We start from the raw sequence: 18305 nt of genomic DNA, 5'->3' as shown, positions 1-18305 counted from the left end.
ACACGTTGTACACTCGTACTGCTTACAGCCTATGAATGTGCTACGCACTGATGGATTGCAAACGTTGGTAGTAGACAACAATGACTAAAATTACCAACTACTTGTTAGATGTGCAGATTTGAGCAGTGACACAAAAAGCCATCACTTGGTTAATAAACTGATCATAGTTGGTGTTCATGTAATGTTCTGTGCTAGATGTTAAATTCATGCAAATATTTCTGTGTGTTTTCACTGAGTTTATTCACAAAATGTCCAGCATTAAGAAGAGAGAGGTAGCTTCTGAATGTTGCCAGTTCCAGGATTGCCAAGATAAACCAGTGTGACTTTCGTAAGGAATTGCTAGATGTTGTGGAGGAATTATATAATATGAAAAGGGAATTTCCTGTGAAACACATTGCTCAACAGCTTAAAGGGCAGTTGCAGAAAAACAAAATTAAAATGTTAATTTCCAATATAGACAAGCAGCAGCAAAGCTGGTTAAAGCTAGTTTTATAATGAGTCTAAAAACTGACAAATCCTTAAAGCCTTTTGCCAAAGGTGAATTTGTAAAGGAGTGTGTCTCGGATATCACATGTGTATTATGTCCCTGTGGGTATGGCTGGCTTTTCCTTTTTATTCTTAGTTGGCCAGGCAAAGTCGTCTGCTCTTGTTTTTACCCCTTCTACCTGTTTCTTGCTTCTCTCTCTGGGTTTCTTTTCCTGTTTCGTCCATAGTGGTGTTTGTTGCCCTTTCTCCTGTTATTGTACTTTACGTCTTTGTTTTCTTCTTTTCCCTGTGTAATTATTTTACGAGGAACAAGGGACTGATGATCTCACAGTTTGGTCCCTTGCCCTCTCTTTTAAACCAACCAACCAACCAACTAACCAACCTGTAAGAAAGAGTTTTAACAAATAAGTTTGAGGTGAACAGTTCATTAAATTGGCATGATGGCTGATGACATTAAAGTTTGTGTGTTCGTTTTGCCACATTCTAAGCGTTTGTGGTCACTTTTGATGAGAACTCTGATTTGCCAGACGCAGCTCAATTTGGAGTTTTTGTTCAATGTAGATGTGGAGCATCTACATTACAGTCATTAAAAGGAACCTTATATTGGTGAACATACTTTTGAAGACGTGAAAAAAAATTGGCGCATTCAGTCTGCAGCAGTCAACTCACTGGAGTTTGTTCTTGTGGGACACATTCGATGGTCAGTGCCATTCAGATCAGTGTGTCATCCCATACAGTGTCACAGGCACTATAACTTTGACTATGTTCCTTGAAGAGTGCTGCTGTCCAGCCACTTGACAACGTAACCCACAAGCGTAAGTAGAGCCATGAATTGGGCCCACAGGCCACCCAAGGTTGCCCATGTCTGCTTTAGTGTTTCCATTTTCCATACCTTACATATGAAATTGGTGAAATTTATTTATGAGTCTTGCAAAGGGATGTTGACAAGTAAAAATCAACAGTCTGTCATCGATATATGTTTATAAAATTGTTCAACAAATTTCAAAATACAAGCTATATACTAGCCTAAATAGAGGTGCACATTTACAGTGCTAAGAGACACTGATCATTATCTGGTAAGTCATAACACAAAGTTCAGACACCAGCCACAACATGGGGATCAAATTTTATAACAAACTTCGAAAAAATTTAATAGGTCAAGTGGGAGCTACTTTGAAATGTCATTGAAGGAGTTTATTACTAATAAATGTTTTTATAGTATTAAGGAATTCCTCTCAGAGGAGTAGAATATTTTCATTTGCACAAATATTATTTGCATGTACCAGTAAAACGCTGTATAATGTTTTATTTTTATTGTTTGTAATTGTTCCCACAAAGTTATGAGAGAAAGTGTAAAATGTCCACATTCCAAAACAAAATCTTATCTGTCTGTGGTAAATAAATAAATAAATAAATAAATAAATAAATAAATAAATAAATAAATAAATAAATAAATAAATAAATAAATAAATAAATGCTCAGAATAAAGTGGACTGACAAGATTGCAAAGGAAAAGTCCTTAAGAATGGGTGAGAAGTGAAGCCTTCTGACATTTTTTGGGCATTTGCTGCACCTCAGTTGTGTATTTGGCAGTGGTGAAGGTAATGGACTGACTATGGGTAGGTTTACCTTATATATTTGTATACATAGGAGATTCATGCCCTCCTTGGTAGCGAAGTTGGTTGTATTTGTATTTTTGTGTTTTATTCATCTAATAACACACATTTTCCAAATTCTCTGATTATATTGTCAATCATATTATCTTTAAATTTCTAATAACTTGTTGAATTGTTTAACCAGGTTTTTTCTATGAAAATTGTGCAGAGAGAACATAAACAATAATTTGTCAATAAATTGCACAGCCAGTTTTGATTCTTTTAAGGCTGCTTGTACATTTCAGAAATTGTAGCAACAGGTAGTATAAGATTCAATTTGATAAACTTTGTTACTTTGTAATAAAATTTTTGAAGATTGCTCTCCATTATGAATTTAAGATGGTCCACAGGTGGTAAATATTTGACAGTATAAATGTTTAGTTACTCATTTTCCTGTCTGTCTTTGCTGAAGAATCTGTAAGTTGTGAGATCTCCAAAATGCATTTACATTTGCACTGTTTAAGAATTCAAAAGATAACGTCTTAAGAAACTGAGTGTCATGTTCACTAACAATGATTTCGTAACAAACTGATGGTCTTGATTTCAGTATTTCCCATACTATCACATGCAGTTTTATGTTGAAGTTGTACTTAGAGATGGACGACATACACGAACATTTCTTTGTAAAGGAAAATCAGGAAAAGGAATTCAGTTTTATTATGAATGCTAAGCAAGCCAGAAGCACTGCTGAATGACTCTGCATCCCAATCTTTACAATCTGTGGTGATACTTTGGAAAATGTGTTTAAACTCATGGCATGTAAAACGTATTGTCTGAACAGTTCATAAATTGAAACTCCAGCATGTTTGAGACAGTCTGAATCCCTTTTCTGAGTTGTGTACTTCTTGAAATGTTGCTAAAACATGAATGGAATGCTAAAAGATTGTAAATGAAAAGCCTAATGGCTTTTATATTTCTTGAATAGAAGCAGTAGTTTGTGCATAACAATGGAAAAATATAACTTATGGACATAATCAAAATTTTGTACACCTCCATGTCTACCTGCTATTACTGAGGCTCCATCATGTCTGGATCACTATTTTCTCAGTAATGCCACAAAAATCAAGTACATTGAGTACAATTTCTGATAAATCCCAAGCAGTTTTTTCACAACAACATTGTGAAAATCAATAAATCTTTCTATGGGACCGTCTTGGGTACAGGACCTGAGAATAATACCCATTTGCAACTTGCAAGGAACATCAAGAGTTGCATTTTCTTACACTCCAACAAACTAACATGACTAAGTCTTTAATTCAATCATTAATGACACCGACAACAGATTCCACTAATTTGTTTTGAAGTGTGCTTGATGCTCATTTACACCCAGAAGTACCAAGTGAGGTGGTGCAGTGTTCAGCAAATTGGCCTTGAATTCAGGACGATGACAGTTCAAACCCCTGTCGAGCCATCCTGAATTAGGTTTTCCGTGATTTACCTAAGTCACTTCAGGCAAATGCTAGGTTGGTTCCTTAGAAAGGACACGGGAGACTTCTTCCCTGTCCTTCCCTAATCCGATGGGACCGATGGTGTCACTGTTTGGTCCCCTCCCCCAAATTAACCAAGCAACCAACCTAGAAGTGCTTTACAAGTGGTTATGCATGAACTGAACTGTTCCTGTGTAGACATGTTCCAATAATTCAAGGTAACTAACTTTGTAGGGTGCAGAAAAATTTCCACTACCAGTCACAATAAAAGATTATTTATCCGTCACACAACCAGTTTCAGGCATGTCCCCATCCTTAGGTGTTTATATATTCATGTACATGTTTGTATTGCTGGAGATCACTGTATAAATTGTCACCAGCTAATAATTTTTAGTATTTATTGAGTGATCTCCAGCAATATAAAGATATACATGAATGTATGAACAACTGAGGATGGGTAGAAGCCTGAAACTGGTCATGTGACGAATAAATAATCTTTTATTGTGACTGGTAGCGGAAATTTTTCCACACCTGCAGTGTTACGTGGCTTTATGCTTAATTAGACTTACTATTTTATCAGTTGATTTGTTTTCACCACGTAACGCCCGCTGTTTTCGTCCCCCTTCGTTGCTGAGCGATGTATCACTTTTCGTTCTGGCGCTTTAACTCTTCCTTTCCTATATCTTTACTGCTTTTTATCTATATAAATGATGAACTATTGGTTTTGCCGTTTAACAACTTTTTAATAACTGTGGAAGTATTACAGGCATCGGGTCCCACCTAATGCGTCACCCGCCTATATGTTTTACATGAACCTTTCAAGACTCGATCAATCTGTTTACAAAGAGAAAGCAGAATATCTCTTCATTTGACATTGTCCAACAATGACCTAGGAAGCTCGACGCCCTTGTGGCCCAGGCTCTTCCATGGCTCGCTGTAGTTTGCAGCATTAGTTTTATTCCTTGCCCACTTGCCGCTATGTCGAACTTTCGTGGTGATAGTTGGGCAACGTCTTCAAAGTTATCTGCAACATAAATAAACTTTCTTCCCACAGTATTTCTGAAAACCCAAAAACAAACTTAAAGAAAATAATAATAATAATAATAATAATAATAATAATAATAATAATAATAACTGTTCTTACAATTATTCGTATAAGTCTTGGTCGATTTAATGAGGGGTGGGACAGGCCTAAGCCTTGTGACACCACACACCCTATAAAGGAACAATCAGTGTTAAACAGCATCCACTGTGGATAAAATTCAACTACCTTTGCTGTCAGAACTTTCTGAATGCAAGCTCTTGCTTGCCCAAGAAACAAACATCAGTATTTCTCTTGAATACAAATATAGTATCTTTCAGAATCACATTGTTATATTTTATTGCATGAAGTTAAGCACCTTCAGAAACTGAATGTCCAGTTCGTCCATGATCCAACAGCTGAAAATACTTTATTCTGAAGGGTGTCTTCTTGAATTGCGGTGTTTCTCAGCTTTTATGTCAATTTTTTGTCACAAATACTCTGAAAAAAGCTGACATCCTTTCTTTTCCAATTCCTAATCTACCAAATGAAAAAATAAAATTTATTTATCATAGAGAAATCTGTAAGCCAAGGACATGGTTTTTATATCAGGAAAATTGAAATTTTCTGTTTTATTTCCTATCAACTAGTTAAATGTATAAGTTTGGTGTGAATTGCTCATCTGTCTAAACTCACTTTGTTGCAGAAGTCCAGCTTGAAAATGGTTTGTCATCTAATTCACGAAATAAAGATGGGAGTATTCCCTCTGGACAAGCATAATATAATTAGTCACAAATGCACTCCCAAATTACACCACTAATACAGTTTTGTTAAACCAGGGCAGAACAGCCTGCAAAATAACACAATTTCACAGCTGAGGTAAGCCCCAACCATGTTCCTATGACACATTACTGCCTTCCGGCTGCCACGTATATATGAGAGGCTATTTCTAGGAGCCTCCTCTGAACTGTTAGTCTGTGGCATGTTATAACACAGTTCTCAACTTGCAGATGGATTGAATGAAACATACAAAACTTACTTGTTTCAACACATTGTTATAATTTAACTCTAATCGTAAGTTTTCTTCAAAATTTTGAATATGCTTGAGTGACCAGTGGCCATTTAGAAAAACTCAACTAAATTTGAAGTACCAAGTGACTGGCCCTCCTAAGTGTACCCCTGCTAAGATCTGAGCCAACTGTGGTAATGTGGCATGGTTACAGAATGCTTTAAGGACTGAAAAAAGAGCTAATGGCTGTGACAGTATATCATTCTGGAAGCTTAGCACCTCCTGCATTCCTCTGAATTTGAGCTTGATTGATAGGAAGCAGGGAATTAAAGGTGGTTTTTGAAACTAAAAACAAAATTGTTTTACTTTGGGAGAAACAAAATTAACCAAAAATAATCACTGTTTAAAAGGACATATCTTACAGTGCGAAATTCAAATCTGCTGCTGGACAACAGTCAGTACAGTGTTGCTCCACACCCCTACATTGTGGTATGCTTAGAATGCTGCACACAGGCTGGTTGTCAGATTGTCCCACTCGGTTGTGACCCTCTTGATGTCACCCAAAGTGTCAATGCCATTCATGCTTGATACACTACAAGATTAAACTGGTCCCAACCATACTCAACCATATCCATATCAGTAGACAGCATAGGTCATTCGATTGGGTTGACTCCTGTCTCCTGCAGCAACTTCATGATGTGAGTTAACGAGCATTTCACTCTCCTTTAAGTATATGACCGAAAAGTCAGCCTTCAGGAATTGTGAAACGAACCCTGTCGTCCAGGTCTGTGTGCCACAGAACGCAGATTCGCCATGAGATGAGGTATAAAAAGGCATTGCATTGGCAGAGTTGCCATTTGTACTCAGGTGATTCATGTGAAAAGGTTTCCAATTTGATTAAGGCCGCATGACGGGATTAAAACTTTGAATGCAAATTGGTAGTTGGAGTTAAATGCGTGGGACATTCAATATTGGAAAGTTTTTCTGAATTAAATATTCAGAGATCCACAGTGTCAAGTTGTGATGAGAATACCAAATTTCAGGCATTACCTCTCACCACGGACAACACATTGGCCGACAACCTTCACTTAACGACAGAGAGCAGCGGCGTTTGCATAGTTGTCAGTGCTAGGACAGGTGGCACTGTGTGAAATAACCACAGAAATCAATGTGCGATGAATGATGAATATATACATTAGAACAGTAGGTGAAATTGGAATTAATGGGCTGTGGCAGTAGATGACCAACTCAAGAGTCTTTGCCAACAGCATATTGTCACCAACAGTACATCTCCTGGGCTCATGACCATAATGGTTGGACCCCTGACTGGAAAGCCATGGCCTGGTCAGAAGAGTCCAGATTTCAGTTTGTAAGAGCTGATGATAGGGTTAGTGTGGCATACATACCAAGAAGCCCTGGACCCAGGTTGTCAGAAAGGCATTGTGCACGCTGGCGGTGATTCTGTAATGAAGTGGGCTGTGTTTACATGGAATGGTCTGGGTCCTCTTGTATGTTTGCTTGGAGAAAATACGTAGCTGTTGATGGACTTCCAACCAAAAATGGAATTTTTATGGATAGTGACACATCACATTACTGACTCACAACTGTTCGCAATTGCTTTAAAGAACATCCTGGACAGTACGCATTAATAATTTGGCCACCCAAATTGCCCAGCAGTATTCCATCGAACATTTATGGAATGTAATAGAAGTCAATTTGTGCACAAAGTACTGCATCGGCAATACTTCAGCAGTTATGGACAGCTATAGGGACAGCATTGCTCAGTATTTATGCAGGGGCTTCCAGTGACCTGTTGGGTCCATACCACGTCAAGTTGCTGCACTGTGCCAGGCTAAAGGATGTCTGATACTTCATTAAGAGATATCCCATGACTTTTGTCACCTCAGGGTATGAATAGCTCAAAAGACCATTTGACATGTTCACTGACTGGAAGTGTTAAAAGCTGCATTTTCAAGTTCATTGTTGGAGGCAAGTGCACTCTACCAAGCTGCCCTGATAATGCAATTTTAATTGTGTCTTTGTTTTCCAAGAGTCTAAACATTGCAGTTCCTTGTGGCCAAGAGCATCAAGAAAGAGGTGGTCCTCCCACTCCCACCACCCCATGTGTACACTTTCATTTAGTTTATTAGGAAATGAGCTAAACTTAAAAATGTCTGTTTTAAACACTGTATGCCTTTCACGGGCCGTGGGGATATATTTCCCACTAAATGCATTTCTTTATAGTGTTTAAGGGAATGTGTATTACCACTTCCGTGCACTCGTGGCATCTAGTGACAGTCCACTGTACTATGTTGTGAAACATAGCCTTCAGGACTGTGGGAAGTATATATCCTGCCAAACAATGGTGTTTCAATGGTTCTGAGGAAGTGTGGTTGTCACCAAAGTAGTTTCTGGGAGGGGCTTAGGAAGCATACTTCCCACCAACCTAAGGGTATTCCAAAGCTTTTTGGAATATGTCTTTCTGTCTCTGTCTGTCTGACACCTTTGGATAGTACACTGCACCAGGTGTATGAAAACTGTTACAACAATCTGCTTCTGTTTATTGTGGTGTGACTACTGGTGTCAGAACATGTTGGTTTGCTTCTGCTATATACATTGTGAGCTTTATCAGCTCATACCTTTATTGCACGATAAGGTTTCTAAGATTGTTTTCACATTCTGCTAAGTAAACCGTAATATTGGTAACAAATATAATTTGAAAATTAGTTTTATAATTTATGGTTTGTGTCGCCATCATTCATCATTTTTTAGCAAAATGTTGAGGCATTTCTGTATGAAGAAATACATGCCAGGAGAACTGGAGTTGCTGTTCTTACTACCTGGTGATCCTGAAGACTCTGAAACAGAAAGTGATAAAGCTACAAAAGACGAATTTGTTTGACAGTGTGCAGAACCCTGACCCATGTTTGGTTCCACAGTTTGATACTGATAATCATGTAAATGGTTCCTGTGCTATGGACACAGAGATTTCTAGCGATAGTACCATATGTGCAGAAGAGCCTTTGGCAGAAGAGGAATGGTCAGAGAACACTGCTGTTTTTGACTTGCTTGATGTTGATCCACAACAAGAACCAGTTGTCAACTACTAATTGACAAAACACAGCACTGAGAAAGAGTACTTCCTCTCCTTATTTACAGCTGAGATGCTGGAGCATGTGGTTCAGCAGGCAATCTGTATGTGCAGAGCAATCCTAACAAAAACAGTAGTCTGGCCAGACTGTAACAGAGGCAACAAACAACTGGACAAGTTTATCTGCAGAAGAGTTGCAGGGCTACATTGGAATGAATATCTTGATGGGTATTGTTGTTCCCAAGAGTGGTGCACTACTGGAGTTCAGAACCAGCTCTAGGTTAGCCTTATATATCGCAGCTTATAACATACAAACATTTCAAAAAGTTGTGAAACTATTCATATAAATGATATTACACTGAATCCTCCAAGAAGGCACCCAAACCATGATACACTTTGAAATGTCAGACCTCTGATAATCTTCCTGATCAACATAATTCGTAAGCCATACACTGCCAGTAAGTTATTGGCCATGGATGAAAAAATGATACATTTCAGTGCAGACATCGCTCAGGCAGGACATGCCTCTGAAGCCAATCAAATGAGGATACAAGGTGTGGTGTTTAGCAGACTGACAGGCTAGATCACAAATTTGTTAGTTACACAGGAAAATTAGATGATGGTTCTGGAAAAATCCTCTGGGAGAATGTGTAGTCATTAGCCTAACTGAAGACCTGAAACAAAGAAAGTGTGGTAGCATTTCACAACTTCACCATTGTGAATCTGTTGAACAGTGGCACCCATTCTGCAGGCACTGTCAAAGCAAACAGGGAAGGGCTACCTCGAATGATGAAAAAGAAATGTACCATGAAAAGAGAATTTCACTTCCAGTGAAAACATGGTATTGTAGGTATCAAAAAGATGAACAAACCTGCCACTATTCTGACAACTTCGGACAACTCAAGACACCACATTTGTCTCGAGGAAGAGTAAGGATGGTACTGCCCGAAATATTACTTGATCAAAATCTGTTGAAACATACAATAATATAATGGGAGGTGTAGATCACTTCAATCAACTTAGAGAACACTAAGCAATTGGTACATGTTATTGTAAGTTATGACATCAGATTCTCTACTTTATACTAGACATAGCAATTACAAATGCATTTATATTGTACAAAACTAATACAGGAAAATGATTCGAAGATCATTTGAACTTTCGATTTCAACTGACAAAACAGTTCATAGATGGCTTCACATCCTGCACAAAAAAAGGCAGCCCACTAACTGCTAACAAAGAACAACACTGTACTAGATGATGTTTGACTGGCAAAAATGGATCATATGCCTATTTTGGGAAAAACATAGATACTGTGCTAAGTGTTCTAAAAAGCTCAAGACAAGGCAATGAAATACATATGCTGCCCTTGCAAATTGCCTCTGTATCGAAAAATGCTTCTGCCAGTTCCATGGAAAATAAAGATTGACAGCCATTTGAACATTTGTTTGAGAAAGAAATATTACTTGCAAACTAGCATTAAATTGCTTGTAGTGAATACAAACCACTTGTAAACTTGAAATGTAATTATTTTTTTAAAATGGAGTGAAAGAAATCATAAACAAAAGTGTTAAATATTTTCCATGTAATGGCAATATACAACAGCTCACAAAAGGGATGTAGGAATCCATGTACCACCATAGTTTTAATAGCTCAAAAAGGTGCTGTGGTGATATATGTACCACCACTGTTTTTCGTCCTAATCATGAAAGTAAATTTATTAAAAAAAATTAGTCGGTTGATCTCAATTCTAATAGGAGAGGAAAAAAATATCTTCATTGAGTTGCTACAAAAAAATGCGCCTGTGAAAGGGTTAAAGGACACAGATAATTCTAAGAGTATCCAAAAGATTTATACCAAATCCAATTACGTGACATTTTTTTAAACAATGATGGTGTGGTAAATTTACTTTTTCTGGTAGATAGCTAGAACTTCCCAGTTCACTCATTCCCAAGTATGAACTTGACTTAGACTTGTCTTTAAAAATGTGCTGAATAAATTTTTACTGAATCAGTTATCTGCTGCTGGTTTTGGTAAACAGTAAAAGGCTATGGATGTAGAACAGTTAACTGTATGAATTGAGACTATATCTTTGTGCTAGTAGTAAAACCACCTATTGTGTCCACCAGACAATGTTAACTACATTATTTTAAAATTTTGATTTTAAACTATATATGTTCTATGTGAAAATTTATATGCATGACACAAATTTTTTTTACCTTAATTGGGTGTAAATGTCTTTGTCCAGAAATCCTTATCTGTATTTGATTCGTATAGTGTTTAGTTTGACTGTTTCATCACATTAAGAAAAACTCTTAGTTACATTTTTATTATTTTTCATTGGACTAAAGTGCTCATTGTAAGACTCTCAACAATGTTCATGGCTTCAGGAAAAACTGGAGAATCTTTCAAATTACTCAAAAAATTGTTCTTGATGATTGATAGTAAATGGAGCTTGAGCTGGTAATTGTTTGAGACTTTAACATGTATTTCACCATGGGTTGTTAATTCATAATGTAGAAGTTAACACATTGTAAAACAACAAATTTGTTTAGTTTTTTGTGTTATTCATATGAAGTACATAACTAGCACAACTGCGAAATATCTGCTGTGCAGAATAAAATAAAACTGATAAGACACCTAATATGATGGTGTTTCTAATTTACACATTTTCAGTTCCATTTGAATACACATTCACTTCACTGTGGTCTGATAGTGTCATTGGCTTCTCTATAAGAAGGGAGCTCCACAGTTGACAGCAACTGCTGCCCAGTTCACTACTTACAGTTTCCTGAAATTTCTACTAAGATAAAGTACTTCAGGGTTGTTACCCATCTGTGTAGTGATGAGATAATTAGCCAATCAGAGTTCATATTTTAAGAGGACCATTCCACTGAGATGGCTATTTACTCACTTACTGAGTTCCCAACAATACTTTAAATGATAAAATATTACCAGTTGTGATCTTCTATGATTTACCAAAGGCATTTGATTGTGTCAGTAACAATATTCTGTTATAGATGTTAAGTTTTTATGGAATGTAAGTTTTTATGGAATGTAAGTTTTTATGGAATGTAAGTTTTTATGGAATGTAAGTTTTTATGGAATGTAAGTTTTTATGGAATGTAAGTTTTTATGGAATGTAAGTTTTTATGGAATGTAAGTTTTTATGGAATGTAAGTTTTTATGGAATGTAAGTTTTTATGGAATGTAAGTTTTTATGGAATGTAAGTTTTTATGGAATGTAAGTTTTTATGGAATGTAAGTTTTTATGGAATGTAAGTTTTTATGGAATGTAAGTTTTTATGGAATGTAAGTTTTTATGGAATGTAAGTTTTTATGGAATGTAAGTTTTTATGGAATGTAAGTTTTTATGGAATGTAAGTTTTTATGGAATGTAAGTTTTTATGGAATGTAAGTTTTTATGGAATGTGTAGTTCAGCACATACTCCTGGAAATTGAAATAAGAACACCGTGAATTCATTGTCCCAGGAAGGGGAAACTTTATTGACACATTCCTGGGGTCAGATACATCACATGATCACACTGACAGAACCACAGGCACATAGACACAGGCAACAGAGCATGCACAATGTCGGCACTAGTACAGTGTATATCCAACTTTCGCAGCAATGCAGGCTGCTATTCTCCCATGGAGACGATCGTAGAGATGCTGGATGTAGTCCTGTGGAACGGCTTGCCATGCCATTTCCACGTGGCGCCTCAGTTGGACCAGCGTTCGCGCCGGATGTGCAGACCGCGTGAGACGACGCTTCATCCAGTCCCAAACATGCTCAATGGGGGACAGATCCGGAGATCTTGCTGGCCAGGGTAGTTGACTTACACCTTCTAGAGCACGTTGGGTGGCACGGGATACATGCGGACGTGCATTGTCCTGTTGGAACAGCAAGTTCCCTTGCCAGTCTAGGAATGGTAGAATGATGGGTTCGATGACGGTTTGGATGTACCGTGCACTATTCAGTGTCCCCTCGACGATCACCAGTGGTGTACGGCCAGTGTAGGAGATCGCTCCCCACACCATGATGCTGGGTGTTGGCCCTGTGTGCCTCGGTTGTACGCAGTCCTGATTGTGGCGCTCACCTGCACGGCGCCATACACGCATACGACCATCATTGGCACCAAGGCAGAAGTGACTCTCATCGCTGAAGACGACACGTCTCCATTTGTCCCTCCATTCACGCCTGTCGCGACACCACTGGAGGCGGGCTGCACGATGTTGGGGTGTGAGCGGAAGACGGCCTAACGGTGTGCGGGACCGTAGCCCAGCTTCATGGAGATGGTTGCGAATGGTCCTTGCCGATACCCCAGGAGCAACAGTGTCCCTAATTTGCTGGGAAGTGGCGGTGTGGTCCCCTACGGCACTGCGTAGGATCCTACGGTCTTGGCGTGCATCCGTGCGTCGCTGCGGTCCGGTCCCAGGTCGACGGGCACGTGCACCTTCCGCCGACCACTGGCGACAACATCGATGTACTGTGGAGACCTCACGCCCCACGTGTTGAGCAATTCGGCGGTACGTCCACCCGGCCTCCCGCATGCCCACTATACGCCCTCGCTCAAAGTCCGTCAACTGCACATACGGTTCACGTCCACGCTGTCGCGGCATGCTACCAGTGTTAAAGACTGCGATGGAGCTCCGTATGCCACGGCAAACTGGCTGACACTGACGGCGGCGGTGCACAAATGCTGCGCAGCTAGCGCCATTCGACGGCCAACACCGCGGTTCCTGGTGTGTCTGCTGTGCCGTGCGTGTGATCATTGCTTGTACAGCCCTCTCGCAGTGTCCGGAGCAAGTATGGTGGGTCTGACACACCGGTGTCAATGTGTTCTTTTTTCCATTTCCAGGAATGTATTTTTAAGGAAAATTTCTGAAATTTATCCTACGCTGTTAGGGAAGTACACCATCTGCATGGGGAGAAATGACAATGGGAGTCTGACATTGTTTGATCACAGGCTCACTATTATTCCCATTCTTTGTCATTGCTATACGAAATATTATATGCCATTATATTTGAATCAGGAGGCAGAATTGGTTGCCGGCCGCGGTGGCCGTGCGGTTCTGGCGCTGCAGTCCGGAACCGCGGGTTCGAATCCTGCCTCGGGCATGGGTGTGTGTGATGTCCTTAGGTTAGTTAGGTTTAAGTAGTTCTAAGTTCTAGGGGACTTATGACCTAAGATGTTGAGTCCCATTTGAACCAGAATTTTTTTAAGTTTGTAGATTATGCAAACTTTCTTTTGAATGAAAGAAAATTGTGAGAGATGCTTTTGTGAAAGTAACAGACTGATTTTACACAAATGGGCTAATTATAAATTTTGAAAAGTCACAGCTCATCCAATTTTGTAGTATCCCACCTACTAGCAATAAGAAATAATATAGTTCTGAGAAATTAGGTATACAAATTAATTGTAACTTGAACCGGATAATCTATATAGTAGACCTACTAAAAGTTCAGGTTTGGCTACTTTTGCCATAAGAATAATTGACCACTTTGAGGATATAAAAAGCAGTAAGTGAACATATTTTGCAGTTTTTCATTCACTGATATTTCATGGCATATGGGATAATATTCTGGTGTAACTGCTCATGTTGGCATAAAGTATTCATTGCACAAAAGTAGGTAATTAGTAATATGTTTGGGGTTCACACTTCTACATCTTAGAGGGATCTCTCTACGCAGCTGATGGAAATATTACCCACAGCCTCACTGTACTCTTACTCACATATGAAATTTATCAACAATCCATCTGAGTTTGGGATTAACAGATATTCTGAAGGACAATACTATAAGGAAAAATAATCTGCATTACCATTTAATGAATTTTCGGTGTAGAAAGGGATGTAGTGTGCAGTTGTAAAACTCTTCGACAAATGAGATGTCTGGCAGATTCAGATTAAAGAAGTTTCTCCTTAACTACTTCTATATGATAGAGGAATTCTTGATAGATACAATTAGTACATATGCAGGAAAAACTCTAAATGACCAGCATGCGCACACACACATTCTTTTTGTCTTTTTTTTTTAAGTAGTATTCTATGGTTGTTAAGTCAACATGCTACACATCATAATATTTATACGGCCTATGGAACAACTAACTTGGTTATATTAAGACACTTTGAACGACGAAGTAAAGTGCCACTGAATGCATTATTGATGCTGTACAAAAGTAATATTTTCCCAGCTCATTTTCCTCGCAAGGCAAATATTTGCTCTTTAAAGTTCAGAAATGTGTTTTCATTTAATGTAGAAAAATACTTGAGCACAGTGTGTAGGATAATTTATAAGCAATGTTGGAGTGTTCTTTCTATGTGTTCTTTGAAGCATTATCCTGGTGGGCTAGCAAATAGTTACGTTAAAAAAGGATTTGCTTAAAAACTGGTGCATTACTAACACATAGGGATCAGACCCTGCTGAACTGCAATAATCCGAACCTTCTAGTCTGTTTAGTGTGACCATGAATTCAGACAAAAAATAAATTTGCACTGCACACACTTGAGCTGTATTCTGTGGCAGTTTTCTGTGGAAGTTTCCTGTGGAAGCCAAAGTGACACTACACTTGCACACCCTAAATTTACTGTGCTAGATGAAGGAAAAAAGAAAAATCCAGAAAATGAAGTAACCAGCAGAGGAACGAAGGTAGTTTGCAAGAAACGATTTGTCGCTTTGAGTATAGCTTAACTCCATTAACTCATGATATAGATGCTTAAATTTCAGCCTTTACTGCTGTCTGTCAGTTGCTTTCACCAATGTTACAATAATAGCTTTGTCATTTTTCTTTTCGCCCCACGAATGTGATACTTCAGTTTTATTCTATTTTACTTTCAGAACTTAAGTAACTGGAACATTAACTTTTCATCATCTGTTCCAGGTTCAACAATCACAGTTCCTGATCTGCAGTGTCTTTCCTTGTGTGAGTAATTTGTATTTTGATTTGGTTGGGTAATGGGTATAACAAAATGACAGCTTTCAGATAGTGTAAAAATTGGTGCTTTTAAAAGACAATAGGAAAAACTGAATTGTTTTTTATTTTTATTGACACCCGTGTTCCATATCTGGGCAATTCATTGTTAAGATATTGACTTTTCCTAATTCTAAAAATCTACAATAGTTTCAAAAGTGCATATCTGTTACTCTAATTGATAAACACTGAAAATGTTTCCAAACCATACCATTCATCTAATTTTAGAGAAAAAAAAAAAAACACTTTTGCTTTGAAGACTTCAGTGCTTCTGCTTTTGGTGTGCCAGAACACATTTAACACAGGATGATGGACCAATCTAAAAATAAGATTTCCTTTGGTTGTTTCGAAATGATAGGTTTCTTCCACACATTTGAGCACTGAGCCATTGAGACTTAATTTTCTATTAAAGACGTTGTATCAATGACGTGCACAGGAAAAATGTGCAGAATCTGAACACTGTATTTTCAGGCAGTCCATGAACACTTCGCCAACAGTGTTGTTTTAAGAGTTGGATATCATTTCATTGAAAGTTGAATAATGAACATAATCTAAAAACCAGTGTAAGAAACACTTGTCACTGTACCATTGAATATTTAATATAAACATCCAAACTAATCACAGTGGAAACTCTAGGTTAGATTATCAACAATGTGGGGAAAGATAGATCACTTCTTACTGTAAATATGACACATTAAGTTGCAGACAGATACAATTAAGACGTATACCCAAAGCTTTTGGCCACAACCTTCATTAGAAAAAGAATTGCACACCACTCATTCTCAAAACAAGCAAGCACACCTCATGTGCCTGTCTGCAACTTGTCATCTTTACAATAAGTAGCAATCTTTTCTTACATCCAAAGTAATCACTTGCCAACTTGAGATGACTTGAAGCTTAGCCAGAGCCAAATTTTTAAGTATAGACAAACTCCACCAGAACTGAACGACTTGTCATACAGTCAGTCAACGTGAGTTAAATTTCTTTTCTTCTCTTTACACCTGTCATTAGGATTGTCTTGTAATTTAATTTTACATTCAAAGCAACATAAGACACACATTCACTGCACATATTTTTAATGGAACAAGAACGTATGGGAAATACAAACAATGGAAACTCCAGTTGGAATATTAACAAAATAAGGAAAAGAGTGTCTAATCACCATAATGATGATATGACAATTTGCAGACAGGTGCAATGAAAAGACACATTAAGCTTTTGGCAAAAACCTTCTTTTGAAAAGCAAAGACGCCTCATTCATTCCCACCTCACACATACGTGATAGCCATCTCTGGCAGCTTGGACCACAATCCTGTATTCACCTGACCAGAAATCCTGTTCCTCCTGCAACTGAACTTCATTAATTCCTACTATATCTAACTTAGTCATTCATTTCCCTTTTTCAATTTGACCTACCTGTGTCATTAAGGGAGCTAACATTCCACACTTACCTATAGCATGCGTGTTTTGTTTCTCTTGATGATGTCATCCTGAGTAGTCCCTGTCTGTAGATCCAAATGGGGAACTATTTTTACCTCCGGAATATTTTAGCAAAGAGGATGCCATCATACAATAATGCTGAATGCCCTTGGAAAAGTTCTGGCTGTAGTTTCCCCATGTTTTCAGCCAGTCATCCAGTCTGTTAACCCCTGCAACTACTGAAAAGGCTGCTGCTCTTCAGGAACCCTACATTTGTCTGGTCTCTCAACAGATAGCCCTCTGCTGCAGTTGCATCTGTGGTATGGCTATCTGTATCACTGTGGCACGCAAGCCATCCCACCAGTGGAAAGATCAAAAATATATGGTTCCATAACTTGCCTAACAAAAATTGCAAAAATATGTCTAATGAACTTTGTACATATTGCCAAAGGGATGGAAATACAACCAAAAAAAGTACACCGTTATGAAAGTTGGTAATGAGCTGAAATTCGTTGACAAACAGAATCCGCATTGGCACAGTGTTCATTGGGGAAATGGTGCTCTGATATCTGAAATGTTTTTGGTGTTAGAGATGCACAGCTATCACCGAAACGATATAATTAACACTGTGGAGAAGGGCAGCAATGGGTGGAAAGTGGAACTACATGAAGAGTTAACCAACTGGTAAACACAGATGGCAACTCTCCAGAGCAGATGGCTATTGAATAAATCACTGGTGAACACAGTTGAGGCACATGCATGTACTCATGGGCTACACCAGTAGATTAACAATGCACCCTACAGTGCATGTAGGTTTTCAATGGAAAACAGTTCACCTGAAAAAGAATGGATTGACTAATTGGCAGCTGGAAAAAGGAATATTGCTATGGCAAATTCTATTCAACAAATTAGCCCGTGTAAGCTGTAAAAGTGTGTGAATTCATCACAAATGGCACCTTCAGAGCAGACATGCCACTTCTGTGACATCCTTATAACGTAAGAATTTTGTACTCTGGGTGTCCTAATTGAGCACATCGCTTATTTCCAGTACCGACATTTCCTTGCAGAGTGGGTGTATTTATCAAGGTCAACTTCACTGGAAGTACACTACTACTCCCGTACAGAATGACTAAGAACCAATTCCCCTCTAGCAGTGTAGAACAGTGTCACATTTTTGTAGAATTTGTGTCTTCTGTATTATTAGTAACTCATATTTTTTCCA

At 38.3% G+C, this 18305-nt stretch overlaps 1 protein-coding gene across 3 annotated transcripts in view; it reads left to right on the top strand.

Moving 5' to 3' along the window:
• Window positions 1–18305, top strand: part of LOC126168779 (synaptosomal-associated protein 25) — a 405535-nt gene that overhangs the window by 38359 nt on the left and 348871 nt on the right. For all 3 annotated transcript variants that reach the window (XM_049920588.1, XM_049920585.1, XM_049920586.1), the window contains exon 2: window positions 15575–15616. The gene's annotated coding sequence lies outside the window, so the exon portion shown is untranslated. The remainder of the gene's footprint in view (window positions 1–15574; window positions 15617–18305) is intronic.

The sequence above is a fragment of the Schistocerca cancellata genome, chromosome 1 (genome assembly GCF_023864275.1).
Source record: "Schistocerca cancellata isolate TAMUIC-IGC-003103 chromosome 1, iqSchCanc2.1, whole genome shotgun sequence".
NCBI lineage: Eukaryota > Metazoa > Arthropoda > Insecta > Orthoptera > Acrididae > Schistocerca > Schistocerca cancellata.
This window is presented reverse-complemented; position numbering and strand designations above follow the sequence as displayed.